General features: G+C 37.9%; 1 protein-coding gene and 1 long non-coding RNA gene across 3 annotated transcripts in view; both read left to right on the forward strand.

Moving 5' to 3' along the window:
- Positions 1–22573, forward strand: part of Gpc5 (glypican 5) — a 1404356-nt gene that overhangs the window by 936982 nt on the left and 444801 nt on the right. The window lies entirely within an intron of this gene.
- The window catches only part of LOC132656529 (uncharacterized), a 107337-nt gene that overhangs the window by 61673 nt on the left and 23091 nt on the right, over positions 1–22573 (forward strand). The window lies entirely within an intron of this gene.

The following is a 22573-nucleotide window of genomic DNA, read 5'->3' on the forward strand; positions in this document are numbered from 1 at the left end:
CTCTCACTTTATTAAAATGTGCTACAGATCTCACAAACATATTTCTTCCACGCATAGCAAAAGACACTTGAAGTTCAGAAATTTTGCCAGTGCTTCTTTAAAGCTTATACAACCAATTAATCTATAATTACAGTCCATTCCAACAGTTTAAAGGTAATCTTATAAATAGGAGTTTAAAGTTTAACTACACACATTTAGTTTACTATATTCCTGATAAATTATCCTAGATAAATATATTATAAACTATAATGTTTCCCTTCAATTATGAATAACAATTATAATTTTTAATAAATGGTTTGTACTTTATGTTTATTGAGAACAAATACAGATTCAGTATGTCCTAAGTAATCATGACAAGTAAAAAATAATAAAGCCTACTGACTTCTGAGATTTGGATAATGTTTTCTTTCATTTTTGTTTAATTGTTATCATTGTCACTTATTTGATCTGATTAAGCATTTGTTTATGTAATATGATAAAATTTAATTCTTACTAACCTAATAACATACATAAATCTATATGTGATAAGTGTGGAAAATAGGTAAGTTAAAAAGCAGCTCTGCATTTTATAAAAATATTTATTGGTAGATGCCAAATGAAAGATATGCATAATGTAACGACATTATATGTATGTGCATATATATATCAAGGCTCGTACACTATTTTCATCCCTGTGTAAAGTTACATAATCTACACTCCCTCCGATAACTCATGTTTAGAACATAGGTGTTGTGTGACCTTGCCTGCAATGATGTGATCAGGTGTCTAATCACCACAGAGAGGTTTCCAGTGACTCACTAAAGACACAATCCCAAGTATGTACAGCTTAGTGAACAGGTGCGTTTCTTATGGTTACCAACGTGACTAAGGGTGAGGGAATACTTCCAGGGCTTTGGGGACACAGAGACAACTTCCTTAACAAATTCTCCACCACAGTATCGGTGACAGCTTGTTTAAATTGCATCTCTGAGATTTCCAGGCTTTTTGGAGAAACACTTCTTCCTAGCAGTTGATGCTGCCTGGATAAGCTTAGAAAAGGGTCTTTGAATCTTCCAAGTTTTAGGACCTTTTGAGCCTTGGAAGTTTTGTTGACTTCATGAGCCATGTAAATTTCATTTTCATCGAGTGTTTTGAGCCTCCTTCTTGCCTCCAGGAGGAAATGTCCAAATTTAGAGGAAACAGCTATATAACAATAGTTCTTTCCTTATCACAGCTTAAATTAAGATTATCACATTGAATAAACATCTTTAAGTTAAAATTCTTCAAATCTTTGTTCTTCCATATCAATGAATATATGGGAAAGTCCCATAAATACATACAGTAGTTGCTGTTTAGAGTACGTGGAATATATCAGTGATTAACTAAGGGCCGACTGTGCTTACGGAACTTCTATATTGTGATGATATGAAGATCAATGAAAAATAATAATGGAGATAAGTAAATGATAAAGTGTGTATAGTGGTAAAGTACCACCTGCATCAACAGACCCTGTCATTTGTGTTTGTATGCACTGTGAGTTGTCTTCTTTTTCTGTCTTCACGAATGAATATTTTCTGTAACAGTCACGCTCATTGTTCAGAGCTGATTTTTGTGCTTACTCACAACTGAGTAGCAGTAATACAGACCACATAGTCCAAAAAGGCTAAGTATTTATTACCTGTTTTATTTTTACAGAAAACTTGATAACCTATGCACTAATTAATTTAATTATATTTTACATCTCTAACAAGGTTTACAGATAGAGTTTACACAAATATATATTGATGTCTATACATCAGGGACTTTTGAAATATTATCTTGCTAAAATCTTTCCCGAATTAAATCTCAAACACTGAAATTTTTACTAACAAGCAAAATTAAAACAGCTTGACAGGTCTCCTAAGTGTCTTTAGTAACAGAGAGGCCACTGTGAAACAAATGCGGAATTCAAACTGTGATCCGCATTAAACTAGTGATTATAGCAGTTTACCATGTGGTAATTGCTATTGAGAGCCCCATTGTCAAGGTAAGTTCTCCAAGTAATCCACCAAAATGTGTGCTTCTCTTCCCATTTCATAGACAAAGACCACTGAAATACTAGAAACTGGAATGACTTTTCCAAGGTCAAGTCCATGCTTCTGTGGCCGAGCGTTAGTTAAATCATTTTGGTTCTGTATCTAGTGAATTTCTTCTGCCCTGGAGCTGATTCTACTCCTACATTATAAGGAGCATTAGTTTTATAACTTCTTAATACTGTTTCACAGTCGAGTGACATTGAAATTCAAGTGGAGTCAGCAATTTGTGCTGAAATGGTATAGATTACAATCTAAATCCAGAATAAAAGGACAAATCAAGATTATTTTCCTGGCCAGACACTGTAAATTAGCATGGTAATGATTTTAGTGTCCACTTTTATCATAAGAACAATGTGTACAGTCCATAAAATTCAAGCTCTCATTATAGCTTTTAATGTTTACTTACTAAGTAGTACTAGTTGCTTACTGTTCATTTTCGGTGAATGGGTAACGCAAGGATAGACATATAAGAGATTGTTAGGTTTCATCAAGAGGACGTATTAAAGGGAAAGAGAGTAGGACAAGATGATTTTTATCTTGGACAATTATAGATATCCATATGCGATGGACAAGTTAAAAAGAGCAAACTGGGTTAAATGGGCTTCATCCATTTAAGGGCTATAAATTAACACTGCCATCAGGGTCTATGCCTTTCAGAGGACAAAGGGAAGGAGGCTGAGTAGAAGCTTATTTTTTTAAATTTTTAAATTTAATTAACAGGATATTTTTTTCTGAGAGTGCTAAACATGATTCCTGTATTTGTATCCCTCTCTATCTTCCCCTCCAACTACTCCCATGCTCCCCCAAACTCCCTATCAATTTCATGACTTCTTTTGATTATAATTAATATAGCTGTTATTCCTCCCTGTCTCTCATCACTGAGTCTATTCAGTGTTGTTCGTATATACACGTGCTTAGAGCTTCTTAGATAAACTATCAGGGAGCATTTCCTTAAAAAGAAAAAAAAAGCTGGTTTTGTTCTCTCAATGGCCATTGATTGCCTATAGCTCTTCATCTGAGGACAGATCATTGTGAAATATTCTCTATTCATGCTGGTATGTTTAGTGGTGCTCACATTATGGAGATCTATTTTAGGCAAACATACTTTTCACATTGGGTAAAGCTTCCCTGTAAAATATGGAAAACCTTTCTAGCACCAACCACCCCTGTCCCTTGGCTCTTAGAACCTTTCTTTTTCTTCTTTCATAATGAGCCTTGTGCCTTGGGTTGTAAGGGTTTTGTAAGATGTGTCATTCTGAGCTGGAAATCCCAAGGCCAATTGGCCACTTATTTTCTATATTGTGACCAGTTGTAAACTTCTATAACAAACATTTTCATATGTTGACAAAAAACTTGCTTCTGTGATGATCTGTGAAAGCTACTGTTCAGTGTAGATATAAAGAATACATTTAGAAATTACACTCGTTCTGTGGAATGGCATTTCCCCCAAACATTTTATATCGTGTTTCATATAGACTTGTTCATCCATGTTCATTTCTGCTTTTTATGCAATAGCCAGGAATTAGAAACAACTTGATGTCCATCATGGATGAATAGATAATGAAAATGTTCACATATACATTGGAAAATTACTCGTATATAAAGAAGAACAAAATTATAAAATTGAAATGTAAATGGATAGATTTGGAAATAACTATTTTAAACAGGTAACTCAGAACAGAAAGACCAATGCCAAATGTTCGCTTTCATATGTGGATTCCAGCTTTTAATCTCTAGATAGGAACAGAATATTTTAAACTAAGAAAATCAGAAGAAACATAACATAACATATTTAAGGGGGTATTCAGTAGGAAGAAAGTCATTTAACTTTAGTAAATTTTAATTATATCTTAGGCCACATGTGACAGTATAAACATGTTAATAATAGCTCTTCTGCATCAAAGAGCATAGCAGATTTATACAGTCAGTTTAGCCTTGATGTCAGTGGATGAAGGGATGTTTTAGGGTGTGAGAAGATGGAGTAGGAGGCAGAATGGAAGAAGCTCAAGTGATTACATTGGTCGCTTTTGGACTTAGGACAGGGCAAGGAAGAAAGCAAGCTATATATTCGGTAGAGAAAACAGCCTCTAAAAACAGTAAAACTGAATCAGCAAGGGTCTCAAGAAAAAGCAGTGGTACACAATAGAATTCTCAGAAATGATGTTGGCTCAACTGGATATTTACATACAAGAAGTTGACATATAGTCTATTCATCACATTATATATATATTCATCATATTATATATATATATTCATCATATTATATATATATATATATATATATATATACATATATATATGTAGCATCAAAAAATTACTCAACTCACAACAAAATAATATAGGGCTTAGTATTCAAAATTTGGAATTAATTAAACCTCATTAGATGTGACATCGAAAGCATAAGACACAGATAAAAAAATAAATTATACTTTATCTTTTAAAGTTTATGCTTTAAAGGATAAGTTCATAGCTATAAAAAAAGACTCACCACATGGATGAAAATATTTGCAAAGCATACATTTCAGATATTTTATGTTTTGTCTGTCTGTCTACCTAAGAGAGCTTTCAATTAACAACAACAACCAAAAACAGACAATTTAGTCAGGTTTAAAATAAGCAAAGAGTTTGCCAGACGTTCCTTTTCAAGTGACACTCAAGTAGGTAGTAGAGGGATGAGGAGATGTTCAACATCATCTTCCTTTTATCTAGCCATTAAGTAAATGTTTATGGTATCAGCATTGGAATACAGCACTTCACATAGAACAGAGTGCTTGTGATCAGAAGGACAGATAATTGCAGACATCTGAGAGACTGGACAAACGGAGCATCTACACCTCTCGAGTAGCCCTGTAAAGTGATAAGCAACTTTCACAAACAGCCTGGCAGTTCCTTCAAAGGTTCAATGTATTTTCTTTGTATTGCCTAGTGTTTGTATGCCCGCATACCGACTCAGTGAAAGGAAATGGTATACTTGACAAAATATGCATAGAAATAACATGAGAGCAATATGCATAACAGCTGACAGATGAAAAGAACTCAAATGTCTATGGAGAGATACATGGGTAAAATAGTAATCCAGTGGATTATCATCCTGTAGGGGAAATTAATTAAATACCATTATATGCTAAACACGAACTTTGGAAAAAACTATGCTAAGTAAAACAGGCTGAAAACTCAAAAACTAACCTGCTGTTCACTTCCATTTTTAAACTGCAATTCTTTTTAATGAATGGGTGTCTGTAGTGCATGTCTGTTTCCTACATGTATGCCCCATGAGGAGAAAAGAGGGTGTCAGGGCCTCTAGAACCAGAATTACAGGCAGTTTTCCTGGGAATCGAACTCGGCTCCTCTGCAAGAGCAGTCAGTGCTCTAACCACTTAGCCATTTCTCTAATCCTGCATGGATCCATTTTTCAGAGTTTTCCGAGTAGGAAAATCTACGGAGAACAAAATAGATAGATGAATGACTTCCAATACCTAGTAGACAGGGGAAAGAAGCAAAGGAAATGTGTGTATCGGATATGTATAAAGTACAAATAACATGTTTCAAAATTTATTGTAATAATGGCTACTCAAATTGATGTGTCCACTAGATACCATGGGATACTTTAAAAGAATGAATTTCTTTTACAATGAACTGTTACATTAAGAAAAGTAAGAAACCAGAATGTAGATGTTGAGCACAAAAATGTGGGACCAGAGGATGGCAATGTTGGCAGACTTGGAATAAGTAGTTTAGGAAACTGTAAGAGAAGAATTTGAAGGATCTATGGAGAAAGTGAAGGAAGGAACTTCAATAGATATAAGGCCCATAAAGAAAGAAACATTGGGTTTGAGACCATTAACCTAGTCACATTCCTAAGTGTGACTGAACTTAAGATCAAGTATATAACACAGACACAGTTTTGTTTATAAAACATTGTTCTTAGGTTGACAGCACATTGTCCCAATCTACATGAGTGCTACTAATTATACTTTAAGATAAGTCTCCCAGTAATTGTTTTGTTCTCAAGGAAAGTAGACAGATAAACTTGGGCTTTTAACGATTTTGCTTCACCTTCAACTTTATGATGCTAGCAGTAAGAAAGGCAAATTGCCAGAAATACTTACAGAAACAGGTAGAAAGATGTAATGGGGAGAGCAAGTGACATGTAAGACTCTCCTGAAAAAGAAAAAAAAAAAAGGATAAAAATATGTGAGATTGTTGCTTGAAAAATATAGTCCACTCTTCCAACCTTTCCACAGACCCTAGCCACGGCCATGAAGAGTAAACACCGTCTGCCTGGTGCAAATAGTGGGTAAGCAACTTCTTCTCACATTGCTTATAAGACGTGCAAAGCAGAGGGCAAGAACTGCAAACCAAATAAAATGAAGTGTCAATTTCACTCAGCGAAGCACTTAAGACTAGTTATGCATAGAAGCTGCAGTGACTCATTTACTCATAAAAATCAATAAGCCTGCCACCTAGGTCATCAGCAGAGTCCTCTCCACTGCAGGAAAGTGATTCTCAGCTTTCATAAAAGCGGCACACAAGCCACATCCTTCATTAAGCTTCAGCAAGACCAAGCAGTATTTTTTTTCAATTGAGAAACAGGTAAGCATTGTTACTGCTTATTCTGTCTATAACAAATGACTCCCCACCGTTTATGACAGACCATTCTCCTCTCTCTTCATTGGAGTGCCCTTGCTGGAATATTTGGTACACTGCCTCTCAGGCTGTATCTTATTTCTGCTGTCACACCCTAGCTGAGAGCACCAATGCTAAATACTAGTAAATGTAATCTCCGAGCTTCAGTTTCCACGATGAAAAATAAATTTGATACTGTCATGAGCACATGTTTGACTTTAAACTTCAGAAGGTGTACATAAACTCCTTTGCCCCCCCCCCCAACCACACAGTGATTCTGACAGCACTGGAAAGTTATTGGTAATGGTTTCTGAACTAGTATACCAAAAGTTTCTTCAGTCACTTGCACAATTTAACATTTAGGTCTATTACATCAAGAACAGAAGAGAAAATTGAGACTATGGCTCATCTGCAGAGCTCTTGCCTAGCATGTGTGAGGGCCTGGACTTGATCAGCATAACTGTCATATAAAAGAGCAAGACTCTGAAGAGAAAAACCAGTGGACTGAGTTTGTTTAAATAAGACCACTGGACTTAGGTTTCCTTTCCCTTCTCCATACGCATGCATTTAATCTGGGAGTTTTTCTTCTTAAAGAATACGGCTTTTTCTGAAGACTTCTGCACATAGATCCTTGCTTAAGAGATTGACCAAGTGCTCTAATACCCTGTATTTGAGTTGCTGACGACACCGTGTGTGTGTGTGTGTGTGTGTGTGTGTGTGTGTGTGTGTGTGTGCTCCTTCCCCTACCTTCTCTCAATCCTGCTTTTTTCCATTCAGGCAGGATCTGTGCTGAAATTGTCCTTAGCCTTCAAAGCGATTGAAGACTGTTTCTATTGCTCCTCTTCCTTTCATCCTGGGCAAGGACTCAGCATCAAGTTTCTATTCACTGACCTCTTATATACAGGCATGGTCACGGTTTACTGTGAAGACTTCATTTTCTATCCAAAAAGTAATTTATTCACTTAAAGCCAAAATATTTTCAATAACTGGTATAAACTTAAATAGAGCTACTTTAATTAGACTTCCAAAGGAAAATATTAAAATACTTTTCTATTGAAAATTTTCCACTTACAAGTTGCACTGATTTTTATTTTTTGTTTTATTTCAAGGATAATAAATAGACACAAATGCAACAAAACCAGCTTATTGATGTATCAAAACTTTTGGGGAATTTTCCTGTCAATCACACTTCCCAGTAGTAGGCTGTGGGATGGAAGTACTTTAATGAAGAATTATAACTTGTCTTTTGCTGTAGAACATAATTCATTTCTGTTAAAGACTTGACTGTAGACTATTCAAAATGTGCATTTCATACTTGTTAGGCTTTGGTAGCTGCTGCTTGGAGTGTAGGAAAATAAGTGTAGGATAAAAGTGTAGAAAGTCTTTTTCTGTCCCACATCCACCTCACTAGCTCCTGGCTGCAGCTTTGCTGTGGGATAAGCCAGGGGAAGAGGAGTCACACTGGGTGCTGGTGATGGCAAGGTTGAGTGCTTTCTTTCCCATGCTGAAATGAAGATGTTTTATCCCAAGTAAAGAAGTCCTCCCTGATCTGTACTTTCATTATCCATGGTCAGCTGAGTCTGAAATAGTAAATGGAAAATTACAGGAATAAAAAATTCATAAGGTTCAAATTGTGCTTTATTTTGAGTGACATGATGAAATATCACACTGCCCCACTCTATTCTGGCTGGACTGTGAATCAGTACTTCTCTGCTAGCCACTAAGGAGTCATTCAGGGTATCAACTTATTTTATTTAATCATGATTTTTGTGTGCTTGAATTCAAGTAATCCTCATTCAAGTAAACCTAATAAAGACTTCACAGTACAAGAAGACTAACATAGGAAAGGCAAGAAATATTCAGTTTAAAAGGCTGATTAACTCTGGTACCAGGTATCATTGCTGCAAAATACAATGAGAAAACAGAAAACGAAACCACCATACGGAGAGGGCCAGGCACTGTCACAGTTCTCTTACTGTTCTTCAAATACGTCACCCAGAGAGGGGGTTACTTCCCAGAATGGCTGAATGGTTTGCCTTGAATGGAGAAATAACCTGTATTTTCTTGACCTACCCTAGAATTCACACCATAGCACCTGCTCAAAATTGGTATATGGTTATTGACTTATTACTTGTTATTCAACTTAACCTACTGTTTTTTCATTCATCCTAGTAAAACAAAAAATTATAGAAGGTATCTTTGCTTCTGCAAATATTATGGAGAATCTGAGACAAAAAGGTAGGATATTACTCTTCCCCCCAAAAAATTCACCACTAATATTTAGGCTAGACTTTCATAAAGACATCAAAGAATCAGAATCAAAGAATTCAGTTTGTAGAACTGAAAAGGAGCTTGAGACTCTTACATTTCCAGGAACACACGAAAATATATCTAATGTTCGTCTTTCCTTCTTAATGGCACATAAAATCCAAACAAGGCCCACAGATTTGAAAGAGAAGCTTCCAGAACCTTGCAGAACTTTTCTGTACCAGAGTGAACGTCTATGGCTCAGCATGATTCCAGACCACAACAAAAGAACAATTCCTACTTTCTTCCCTTCAAGGAAGACAGGACCAGTTTTAGTGTGTTTCTCTTCCCACTACACACTGCCTTTATGCTAGGCAAAGGTGTGGTGTAACCACGGTTACATTTTATTTACACTCTCTCAGAGGAAGCCATCAGAAAGATTACAGATACAATGACTTGAGATGGGCAAACTTCAGAAATGTAGGACCAGGAGATCTTTTCTATAAACCATTTGATTCCTTTTTTCCCCCCCACATTGTCATAATAGACAGGAGTTGTAGTAGCAAAGCTTGTTCCCAGGTCAAAATCACTCCTGTCTTGAAGATTATGTATTGTGTAGTGACACTAATTCTCTTAATTCCTTCACTGTAACAGAATAAAAATTGAGCCACTAACAACCAACGTAAACATGTCCCACACTGTTCTGGAGGTTGCAAAGTCCACGGTTCAGGGATTGCAGATCTTGTGTTGTGTGCTCATATGGGCAGAAAGGATGTACTCATAAAAGTACATAAGTACTTAGGTACTTAGCCTCAGGACATAACCACTAGCAAATGCCATCCATACCTCCTAACCTCATCATGTTAGGGATGTGGTTTCAATGTAATGAATGAGTGAGAATTAATATTTAATGTATTGGTATATCAATGAAGCATAACATCTAAAATAAAGAGAAATAGTTTTAGAAGGCATTAGGGTTTTTCTTGACTGTGTGTGGTTTGGTTGCTCTAATCCAATTTCTATAGGGATTTTATGAAATCATGTTGAATTTTGTCAAAGGCCTTTTCTACATCTATTAGCCTGGTGCAGTGTTTATCTTTGTTGCAGAGGTGTGTTTCTTGGATGCAACAAAATGTTGGATACTGTTTTCACAACCATTCTGTTAGTCTGTGTCTTTTTACTGGAGAATTGAGTCTAGGTAATAGATACCAATGAATGTTAGTTCCTTTTATTGTGGAGTTGGTGGTGTTACTGTGTTTCAATGTTTGTTTTCCTTTAATTTTTTTGTTTTGTTTTGAAGTTATCTATATTCTGTGTTTTCTTGGGTGTAGTTCTTTTCGTTGGATTGGAGTTTTCCTTTTGTAGGGCTGAGTTGCTGTGTAGATATTGCTTTAAGTTTAGTTTTGTCATGGAATATTTTGTGTTCTCCATTTATGTTGATTGAAAGCTTAGCTGGCTATAGTAGTCTGGGTGGCACCTGTGGTCTCTTAGAGTCTGCATGACATTTGCTCAGGCCCTTCTGGCTTTTAGTGTTTCTGTTGAGAAGTCCAGTGTGATGCTATGTATTATGTCCTTAAATCCATTTATGTAATTTTTTACATTTATTGACTTGCATATGCTCCTGCATCCTTAGGACGAAGTGAACTTGATTAGGATGGATGATATTTTTGATATGTTGATGTTTGGTTTGTAAGAATTTTATTGAAATTATTTGCATCCATATTCTTCAGAGATATTAGCCCTTAGTTTGTTTGCTTGGTTTTTTGTTATTTTTGTCTCATAAATTATAACCTTGCTGCATTTCTGCTCCCTCCACCCCTCCCCATCCCTCTCCTCCAGATCTAATCCTTCTCCCTTTGCCTTCAACAATAAGAGCAGCCCTTCCATCCACATTTGTGATGTCTTCATCTAGTTTTAACATTAGAGTAATCTGACTTTGTGGAAGGAGTTTGGAAGTGTTCCTATTGTTTCTAATTTAAATAATATTTAAGAAACATTAGATGGAGTTACGTACTATAAACACACTTTATTGTATTCAAGGCACAACTAGTGGTGGTGTCTTATAATATCAATGAATTCCAGTGTTTGAGTTTATTTTCTCTTAATTTATTTTCCATTCAAATTACATTATTGTTTTTTTCCATTTTTGCTAATAATTAAATGAGCATGATAATCCTGCCGCAATGATGCAGTATATTAATCTGTGAATTTTGTTAAGCAATTGAAATAAATGCAATCTCTAACTGTTATTGTTGCTTGGAGAATGAAGATGTCTGCAGCACAGCAGAGAGAAAGCTCCAGAATTACAGTAAATTCAGTGTGATGTTGCTATTAGTATAAATGCCTTAGCTAAATGCTGCCAACGGAGATCATTAACTGTGCTTCCACAGCAATTTTCTTAATGTTATGTAGCAACTTCACTTTTAAAATACCCATTTCCCATCCCTGCAGCCTAAGGAGCATCATCAGTAATAACATTGCATGTTTCTCTGCATAGCCAGAGAGGAGTTAATGTTATGTCCTGAGGCTCTGTCACTGGCTACTATAAATCTGCTCAGACATGACGCATTCAATGTACCCTGCTGGGGAAGAGGTATCAGAACAGCATGCGAGGTGCAAAGACCAGCCCACCATAGTTTAGGGTATCGAGGGGGTCCATGCCTGTGATGTATGGAAACTGTTTAAATTGCTATACATATGCTCTTTCTGTTTATTGGTTGCTGTCCTATCTCAAGACTGTCTGAGACCCTGAATTTAACACAGAGATATTTTATTATTTATTATAGCCTATGCCTTAGCTGGCTTCCTCCCAACTAGCTTGTATAACTTAATTAACTCTTTTACTCCGAGCTACATTTGTCACATGGACAATTTCATCTCCTCAGTCGTGGTAAGTCCGACTTTCTCCATGTCTGGGATGTCTGATGTCTGATCCTCTTTTTCCAGAGTTTCTAATCTCTGCTCAGAAGTCCCACCTTTCCTATCCTCCCTAGTTATAGACCATCAACTCTTTATTAAACCAATCAAAAGGTAAAGGAAGTGTGTTTAAAAACAAAACAACAACAAAAAAAAAAAAACAACAACAAAAAAAAAAACACTGAAGCAGGTACTGCTTCATAAAAATAACAATACCAAAAGTCCTAATAGTACTCAACTCTTTGCTGGTACAGAAATCACCATCTGAATAATACAAAGACAAGCTTTCCACTGTGCATAAAAAGATTATCCTAACATTGTTCTTCATGTCAAGTACTGTATAATGATTTTCCTTTAGTTGAGCACCAACAAGAACTACAATAGTTCCTTCACAAAGATTTTATCTGCAACACCCATGGAGATCCAAGAAAACTTAAAGTTATACAGCATTGCAGCAGAAAACTATCCAAATCTGACAGAAAGTCAGATTTCAGAACCTGTGATTCTTCATTTTTCTTCTGATGGTATCTTGGAAGGGTCATTTGTCATGGAATTTTTTTCTGATAACTGTAGCTACAGCCTGTAGAGGAATTTTAATTCAGAACATGGCTGTTCTGGCAAGAGATCACATACCAAGTCCTAGGGTTGTGTGATTCAACTGGAGTACAAACCCACCTTAATCCAGGAGACAAAGTCAAGCAGATCTGAGTTTAAGGCCACTCTGGTATAGAGCAAGTTTCAGGTAAAGAAAAGCTTTGGTCCAGGTGTGGTGGTACGTGCCTTTAATGCCAAACAATTAAAGTTAGTTTGTAGAAGGAAGCACCCATATTTGAAAATGATGGTTAGTTGAGGAGCAGAAAAATGACTAATCAGAGAAAGATTTGACAGAATAGGATATACCCAATTTAAGGAGAAGAGAGAGGGAAGGAAAGCTGCTTAGGGGAGCAATACAAACAATGAGGAAAAGGAGGCAGTTTTACTAGGAAGGTTTTACAGAGAGAGGTTGACTGAGACAACACGCTAGACCCAGGTGAAGAAACGAGCCAGAGAGTACAAAGGAGCCAGCGATTAAAAAAGATCGCTGGATCTAGCATGAGGTCAAGCAGAGTGATTCAGAGGCCAAGGAAAAAGCCATATGAAATAAATTAACTGGGATAATCGTCTAGCCTGTTCTCTCTGCACCTGGCTCTGTAAAACTGTCCCAGTAAAAAACTCTTTCTCTCCCTGAGCTTCTCGTAAATAGTCTCTTTTTCCTGTCCTGTTCCTGTGAGAGTTGGACGTATCCTATCTCTGATTCATTCTGTCAAATCTTTCTCTGATTCATCACTTTGTCTGCCCCTCAATTTGATGTAAGCTTTAAACATACCTGCTCCCTAACCTTCCTTTCATTGTTTTATATTAAAAGTGTATACTAAGGGCATGTCTGTATTCCAGCCAGAACATACTGTAATCCAGAGTGTTTCTGCATTCCAGTTGGATCACATAGACCTAAAAGGTCTTTGGATGTGATGCCTTCCCTGAGCAGCCATGTTTCTGGATTAAAATTCCTCTGCAGGTGCTGTAAAACAGATTACAATTCCCCTCATTGTTCCTAAATAGACCTCTACTTCCTTTCTTTCCATACTCAAAGATCATTTTCTTCATTTCCAGTTGCTCTAACAGCAGTATTTTGTATATTGTATTTTATAACCTATATTTTCATTTTAAAAATTGCTTACTATTTGGTATTCATAATGAGTTGGTTTGCTCTTCCCTGGGGAAGACTATTTCTTTTGCTCTCAGTATTTTTAGTTACTTGTAGTTTTTTTCCTTATAGTGAGGCTTACTGAGTTTTTCCTTTCCATGTAGTATCCATCAGTGTCCTCATTCCTTGGATCATGTTTTATGTAGCCACATTAAGACTTCATGTGTGTAAGTTATGTTTATTCTAGGAGGTACAATCTCACAGCAAATCCTGTTCCTCTGGCTCTTACAATCTTTAAAAAAATAACTAATATGTAAAAAATACTAATATGATTAGTATGCATATTTGCATGCAAGTTATTTTCAGGGTTATCCAAGTCCATATTATATTATAGAAAAGCTATATTCCTTTACTCACTAACTTGATGTTCTATTTTCTTTAAGAATATGATACAAAACACAAATGATCTCTGAGTTTACAGACTTGAAAGCCATTTCTTTGATACGGAGACTCACTTATTATCGAAGTCTCACTTCTTCCAAAAGTTTGTTCAACTTATTTTAAAAGAAGCCTGATTTTCCTCTGTCTCTAGAGGGTATGCTTGATGTTCATCGCTGTGGCTATGGGTGTACAGAGTGTTCAAGGTCTCGCTACATTACAGCCTTGTGTGGTCTATTATCTCTCTCTTTCCTGACATATGACAAAATCAGACCTGATCTTTGAGTTCTCACAAAAGGTTAGAACATTTCTGCTACCAAAACAACCTCGTCTGTTGTGCAACTTTATCCATAAGTTTCAATCAGAATATAATTTTATATTCTCACACAGGGATGACATTTTTCTCAGTCTCTATGCTGGTTACATTTACTCAAGACTAAGCAAAAAGTTACTATGAAATTTCTATTTTTTTGTGGAAAGTTTTGTCTGTTTTAAAACCAACTGTATTAATGTAGTGTTCATTAAAAATAAAATTGATATGGATTCATTGGTGCCTACCTTTATTCTGAGCATTTAGAGGCAGAGGCAGGTGACTCTCTGAATTCCATGCCAGACTGGTCTATATTGCAAATTTCAAGGCCATTCGGAGCTACATAATGTAATTAATTAATTAAAAATCAGAGGCTTTCTCTTTTTTTTCTGGATATTTTTTCATATTTGCTTATATGTTTAAGTTTCCTGAATGTATTTCATTTCTTCCTTGATTTGATGACATCTAACACTGTATACAAACAACAAATCACACACCAAAAAAGTTAAAAACTCAAACTATTAAAGTGTAGTATAATTTTCGAGGGGCGGAGCCAAGATAGCGACTAGCACACACAGTTTCTGAGTGGTGGGATATCTGATCTTCTGAGTTGGAGAATGGAAGGACCTCTAACCCAGGAAAACCACAGTGAGCCTTTCTAAACAACAGGGAACATCGCAGGAGGTGAAAACTTTGGTCTCCGGTCATCCGGAGACTTGCTTGGGGAAGGAGAGAAAGGATCCTTTGTTCTTGCGGCACTCCCTTCCCCCAGACCTCCTTCCTCCTCGGCACAGCGGCACAGCGGCACAGCGGACTCATCTTGCTCAGCGCAGACCTAACTGCCTGGGGTATACAGCCGCTGAGACGGAGCCCCAAGCACTTTAGCGGCAGACAAAAGCCAGCAGTACGTGTCCCGGAGTCCCAGATTCGCGCAGCAGCTGCACCATCCTCCCAGGGCACGAATCTGCTAGACACCATACTAGCTCCGCAGGATCGCCATCACTGACGGTACGACCCGCCCAATCCCACAGTGACAGAGAATACGCTATATACTCACCGAAACCAGGCAGAAACGTCATACAACCTGGACACACCAGGCGCTGGGCCTCCCAAGCTTGGAGAGCACAATGAAAAGACCCCAGGACTTCTCAGAAAGCATTGGGAATAGCAACCCAGTCTCCAGTTACAGCAGCGGAGCAGCACTGAACTGGCGGGGCACCACAGCCCTCCAGTTTAAGACTAACCAGGGCCAAACCAGAGAACAGAGAGCCTGGTTACCCCATCCCTGCTGAAGTGACCACCCTGAAATCTCCAGCTGCAGCAAGACCTCAGAACCTGGCAGTGACAGCAGCACAGAACTGGCAGAGCACATCAAAGAAGCAGGGCCAAACCAGAGAGCAGAGAGCCCCGGATATCAAGATCTCTGCCAAGAGACCTGCCTGTAAGTGAGTGCACCCTTGAGATTCTGCAGTTCCCCAGATCCTGGGTCCTTCTAAATCAGAAGCCAGGCATCTAACCCCCCTCCCACCCACATACCCACTTTGGTAAACAGAGGGGCACTAGAGACATTGAAGTTCCTGCCCTGTGGGCCTGATTGAGGATTTAAGACAGTTAATGCCAGAAATTGCACTGCGATCATTAGCGCCTGCGACATATACAGTGCAGAGCCCCTCCCACACACTCAAGGGTTCAACATTAGCCATCACTCTGTCCCTCGAGAAACTCATCCACGCACACTTACACACACAGACACACACACGCACATGCACACACGCTTGCATTTGCCCCGTTTGCGCCTGCGTACTTTCCTCCCACAGGTACAGCTAGTCCTCAGCACACGCAGAGAGTGCTCAGCTTCCTGAAGAACTCTCCAGATACCAGAGAGAGACAGCACCAGTCTGATCTGCAGAATCCAAAAACAAACAGGGAAGGTTTCAGATAAGCCAATGGCCAGGGGTAGGCGAAAGAACACTTCCAACATAAATCAGGACATCATGACTTCACCAGCAAACCCCAAAATCGATGGATACTCCAATTCAGCAGAAGCACAGGAAAATGATTTTAAAGCCATGCTTGCAAAATTAATTGAGGCTCATAAGGAGGAAATGAACAAGTCTTTCAAAGAGATGGCCAGTCAATTGGAGGCAAAGAAAGAAGAAATAGACAATATCCTTAAAGAAACACAGGCAAACATAGCCAAACAAATAGATACACAAGTAGAGGGAAAAATTAGTGGCATATAAGAAGGAAATGAAAAAAGAAATAGAGGCCATCGTAGAGAGACAGGAATCCAAATTCAAACACATGAAAGAAATGGTGCAAGGCATGAAAACAGAATTAGAATCAATAAAGAAAACACAAAATGAGAAAACCCTTGAGCTGGAGAACTTGGAGAAAAGATCAGGAACCACAAAAGTAAGCATCACCAACAGAATACAAGAGATGGAAGAGAGAATCTCTGGAGCTGAAGACACACTTGCAGAAATGGATACTTCTCTCAAAGAAAAAGTAAAATCAGAAAAGTTCCAATCACAAAATATCCAAGAAATCAAGGATGCTATGAAAAGACAAAATCTAAGAATAGGAATTCACGAAAAAGAAGACTCCAGACTCCAAGGTCCAGAAAATATTTTCAAGAAAATCATAGAAGAAAATTTTCCCAACTTAAAGAAAGAGATGTCCATAAATATACAAGAGGCCTACATAACTCCAAATAGACTAGACCAGAAAAGAAACACATCATGTCACATCATAGTCAAAACCCTAAATCTACAGAACAAAGAAAAGATATTAAAAGCAGCAAGGGAAAAAGCCAAGTAATATATGAAGGTAGACCTATCAGAATAACACCGGACTTCTCATCAGAAACTATGAAAGCCAGAAGGGCCTGGGCAAGTATCATGGAATGGAGAATCTAAGAGATCACAAATGTCAACCCAGCCTACTATACCCTGCAAAGCTTTCAATCAACATAGATGGAGAAAACAAAATATTCCATGACAAAACTAAATTTACACAATATCTACACAGCAAACCATCCCTACAGAAGATACTAGAAGGAAAACTCCAATCCAATGAAAACAAATTCACCCAAGAAAACAGGGCATACAGATAATGTCCCAACAAAAATGAAAAGAAAACAAGCAATGAAACAGGGTTAGATCACCGACTCCATTACAAAAGGAACTAACATGCATTGGTCACTATTATCTATCAATATCAATGGACTCAACTCACCAATAAAAAGACACAGGCTAACAGAATGGTTAAGGAAAGAGGATCCAACATTCTGCTGCATCCAAGAAACACACCTATGCAACAAAGATAAACACTACCTCAGAGTAAAGGGCTGGAAAACTGTTTTTCAAGCAAATGGTTCCAGAAAACAAGCTGGAGTAGCCATTCTAATATCTAATAAAATAGACTTTCAACCCAAGTTAATCAAAAAAGATAAGGAGGGCCACTATATTCTCATCAAAGGAAAAATCCACCAAGAGGACATCACAATCTTGAATATCTATGCCCCAAATACAAGAGCACCAACATTCGTAAATGAAACATTATTACAGCTAAAATCATACATTGATCCTAATACCTTAATAGTGGGAGACTTCAACACTCCACTCTCACCAAGGGACAGATCAACTAGACAGACACCAAATAGGGAAATAAAAGCACTCACAGAATCCCTAAATCAAATGGACCTAATAGACGTCTACAGATCATTTCACCCAAACTCAAAAGAGTACACCTTCTTTTCAACACCGCATGGAACCTTTTCCAAAATAGACCATATAGTGGGTCACAAAGCAAGCCTCAACAGATACAAAAGGATTGAAATAATCCCTTGTATACTATCTGACCACCATGGACTAAAGCTAGACATCAACAACAACAGAAAAAACAAAAAGCCGACACGCACATGGAAACTGAACAACTTACTACTCAATGACAGCTGGGTTAAGGAAGAAATAAAGAAAGAAATTAAAGACTTCCTAGAATTCAATGAAAATGAAGGCACAACATACCCAAATTTATGGGACACATTGAAAGCAGTGCTCAGAGGAAAATTTATAGCACTAAGTGCCTGCAAGAGGAAATTTGTAACATCACATACAAACAACTTAATGGCCCAACTGAAAACCCTAGAAAAAAAAAGAAGAAGATACACCCAAGAGGAGCAGACGGCTGGAAATAATCAAACTAAGGGCTGAAATCAATCAACTAGAAACAAATAAAACTATCCAAAGAATCAATGAAACAAAAAGCTGGTTCTTTGAGAAAATCAACAAGATAGACAAACCCTTAGCCAAACTAACTAAAAAGCAGAGAGAAACTATCCAGATCAGCAAAATCAGAAATGAAAATGGGGACATAACCACAGACACTGAGGAAATCCAAACAATTATTAGGTCATACTACAAAAGCCTATATGCCACAAAATTTGAAAATCTAAATGAAATGGATAATTTTCTTGAAAGATTCCATCTACCAAAACTAAGTCAAGATCAGGTAAAAAGACTGAATAGCCCTATATCTCCCAAGGAAATCGAAGCAGTCATTAACAGTCTCCCCTCCAAAAAAAGCCCTGGACCAGATGGCTTCAGCACAGAATTCTACAAGACCTTCAAAGAAGTGCTAACTCCAATTCTCCTCAAGCTATTCCACAAAATAGAAACAGAAGGAACACTACCAAACTCATTCTATGAAGCCACAGTCACCTTAATACCTAAACCACACAAAGACCCAACAAAAAAAGAGAACTTCAGGCCTATCTCTCTTATGAACATTGACGCAAAAATACTCAATAAAATACTTGCAAACCGAATCCAAGAACATATCTAAGATATCATCCACCATGACCAAGTAGGCTTCATCCCAGGCATGCAAGGGTGGTTCAACATATGGAAATCCATCAATGTAATCCACTACATAAACAAACTGAAGGAGAAAAATCACATGATCATCTCCTTAGATGCCGAAAAAGCATTTGACAAAGTCCAACACCCATTCATGTTTAAAGTCTTGGAGAGATCAGGGATACAAGGCACATACCTAAACATAGTAAAGGCAATATATAGCAAGCCTATAGCTAACATCAAACTCAATGGAGAGAAACTTAAATCAATCCCACTGAAATCAGGGACAAGACAAGGCTGTCCATTGTCCCCATATCTCTTCAACATAGTACTTGAAGTCCTAGCCAGAGCAATAAGACAACTAAAGGAGATCAAGGGGATACAAATCGGAAAGGAAGAGGTCAAAGTGTCACTATTTGCAGATGATATGATAGTATACATGAGCGACCCCAAAAATTCAACCAGAGAACTCCTTCAGCTGATAAACGCCTTCAGTAAAGTGGCAGGATACAAAATCAACTCAAAAAAATCAGAAGCCCTCCTATATACCAAAGACAAAAAGGCTGAGAAAGAAATTAGGGAAACAACACCCTTCACAATAGCCACTAATAACATAAAGTACCTTGGTGTGACTCTAACCAAGCAAGTGAAAGACCTGTTTGAGAAAAACTTCAAGTCTCTGAAGAAAGAAATCGAAGAAGATATCAGAAGATGGAAAGATCTCCCGTGCTCATGGATTGGTAGGATTAACATTGTGAAAATGGCCATACTGCCAAAAGCAATCTACAGATTCAATGCAATTCCCATCAAAATACCAACTCAATTCTTTACAGACCTCGAAAAAAAGATTCTCAGCTTCATATGGAGAAACAAAAAACCCAGAATCTCCAAAACGATCCTGTACAACAACAGATCATCTGGAGGTATCTCCATTCCTGATCTCAAGCTGTACTACAGGGCAACAGTAATAAAAACTGCATGGTATTGGCATAGAAACAGAAAGGAGGATCAATGGAACCACATAGAAGACCCAGAAATAAATCCCCACACCTATGAATACTCAATATTTGACAAAGAAGCCAAATCCATTCAATGGAAAAAAGACAGCATCTTCAACAAATGGTGCTGGACCAACTGGATGTCTACATGCAGAAAAATGAAAATAGATCCATATTTATCACCCTGCACAAAACTAAAGTCAAAGTGGATCAAGGACCTCAACATAAAACCAGATACCCTAAATCAATTGGAAAACAAAGTGGGGAACAGCCTAGAACTCATTGGCACAGGAGACAACTTCCTGAACAGAACACCAACAGCACAGGCTCTAAGAGCAACAATCAATAAATGGGACCTCATGAAACTGAAAAGTTTCTGTAAAGCAAAGGATACCGTCATCAAAACAAAACGACCGCCTACAGATTGGGAAAGAATCTTCACTAACCCTTTATCTGACAGAGGACTAATATCCAGTATGTACAGAGAACTAAAGAAGCTGAAAAGCAGCAAACCAAGTAATCCAATTAAAAAATGGGGAACAGAGCTAAACAGAGAATTTTCGACAGAGGAATACCGAATGACAGAAAAACACTTAAAGAAATGCTCATCCTCATTAGCCATCAGGGAAATGCAAATCAAAACGACCCTGAGATATCACCTTACACCCATCAGAATGGCCAAGATGAAAAACTCAAGCGATAACACATGCTGGAGAGGTTGTGGAGAAAGGGGAACCCTCCTCCACTGCTGGTGGGAATGTAAACTGGTACAACCACTCTGGAAAGCTATCTGGCACTTTCTAAGACAAATAGGAATAGTGCTTCCTCCAGACCCAGCTATACCACTACTACGTATATACCCAAAGTATGTTCAAGTACACAAAAGGAACACTTGCTCAACCATGTTTATAGCATCTCTATTTGTAATAGCCAGAACCTGGAAACAACCCAGATGTCCATCAACGGAGGAATGGGTACAGAAATTGTGGTATTTTTATACAATGGAATACTACTCAGCAATCAAAAAGGAGGAAATCATGAAATTTGCAGGCAAATGGTGGGATCTAGAAAAGATCATTCTGAGTGAAATATCCCAGAAGGAGAAAGACAAACATGGCATATACTCACTTATATAGACCTATAAGATATGATAAACATAATGAAATCTATACACCTAAAAAAGATAATCAATTGAGCGGACATGGGGTAAGATGATCAATCCTCGTTTAGAAAGACAGATGGGATGTGCATTGAACGTATGACAGGAGTCTACTGAGCGCATCTGAAAGACTCTAACTAGCAGTGTTTTCAAAGCAAAGACTCATGACCAAACCTTTGGCAGAGTACAGGGAATCATAAGAAAGAAGGGGAGTTAGTCTGATGGGGAAAGGATAGGAGCTCCAAAAGGACCAAATATATCTGGGCACAGGGTCTTTTCTGAGACTGACATTCAACCAAGGACCATGTATGGATATAACCTAGAACCTCCACTCAGATGTAGCCTGTGGTAGCTCAGTAACCAATTGGTTTCCCAAAGTGAGGGGAACAAGGACTATTTCTAACAAGAACTCAATGACTGGCTCTTTGGTCTCCCCACCCAAGAAGGGAGGAGCAGTCCTGTTAGGCCACAGATGAGGGCTTTGCAGACAGTCCTGAAGATACCTGATGAAACAGGATCAGATGAATGGGGAGGAGGCCCCCCCTATCAGTGGACTTGGAAAGGGGCATGGTGGAGATGAGGGAGGGAGGGAGGGACTGGGAGGGAATGAGGGATCGGGACACGGCTGGGATACAGAGTTAATAAAATGTAACTGATAAAAAATAATAATAATAAAAAATAATTAAAAAAATAAAGTGTAGTATAGGCCTGGGATGAGTGGGAATAGAATAAAAATGAAGAGTATAGATTTTACATAACTTACAATTCAATTGTATTATCCACACCCTCAACTGTGGTGAATTTAACCAGAGAGTGGGGGATGTGAAATCATGCAAAAATTGAGCCACAGATCATATTAATGAACTTTAGTGGGAGATAGGAATCTGCCCTCTGACTGATACCTGGACACTCAGTTCCTGGCGGCCTGCCACAGTGAGGGCATCTCACTCTGCGATCAGCATCTGAGAATCGGTAAACCAAGCAGTAAGCCTATGGAACAGCAATTATTTCCAACATTGAGGAAGATGCTGGTTGCACAGAAGTTATTGAAACACAGAAATATTTTTTTCTTCTGAAAAGAGCCTAAGAAGGAGCATTTGCCTGTACATTACTGTGTATGTGCTGTCTTTACAATATAAGTTTTATGGAGTTTGGCTTTCCAATGTGTTGTACATGACTGGCAAATGACATGTGAGATAGCCATCCCATCCTAGAAAATGGCACATAATTCACTGTATGATGTTTATTTTCCAATAAAAGAAGTATGCAGTCTCCCAGGGGA

This window comes from Meriones unguiculatus, chromosome 9 (assembly GCF_030254825.1).
Source record: "Meriones unguiculatus strain TT.TT164.6M chromosome 9, Bangor_MerUng_6.1, whole genome shotgun sequence".
In the NCBI taxonomy this organism is placed as follows: Eukaryota; Metazoa; Chordata; class Mammalia; order Rodentia; family Muridae; genus Meriones; species Meriones unguiculatus.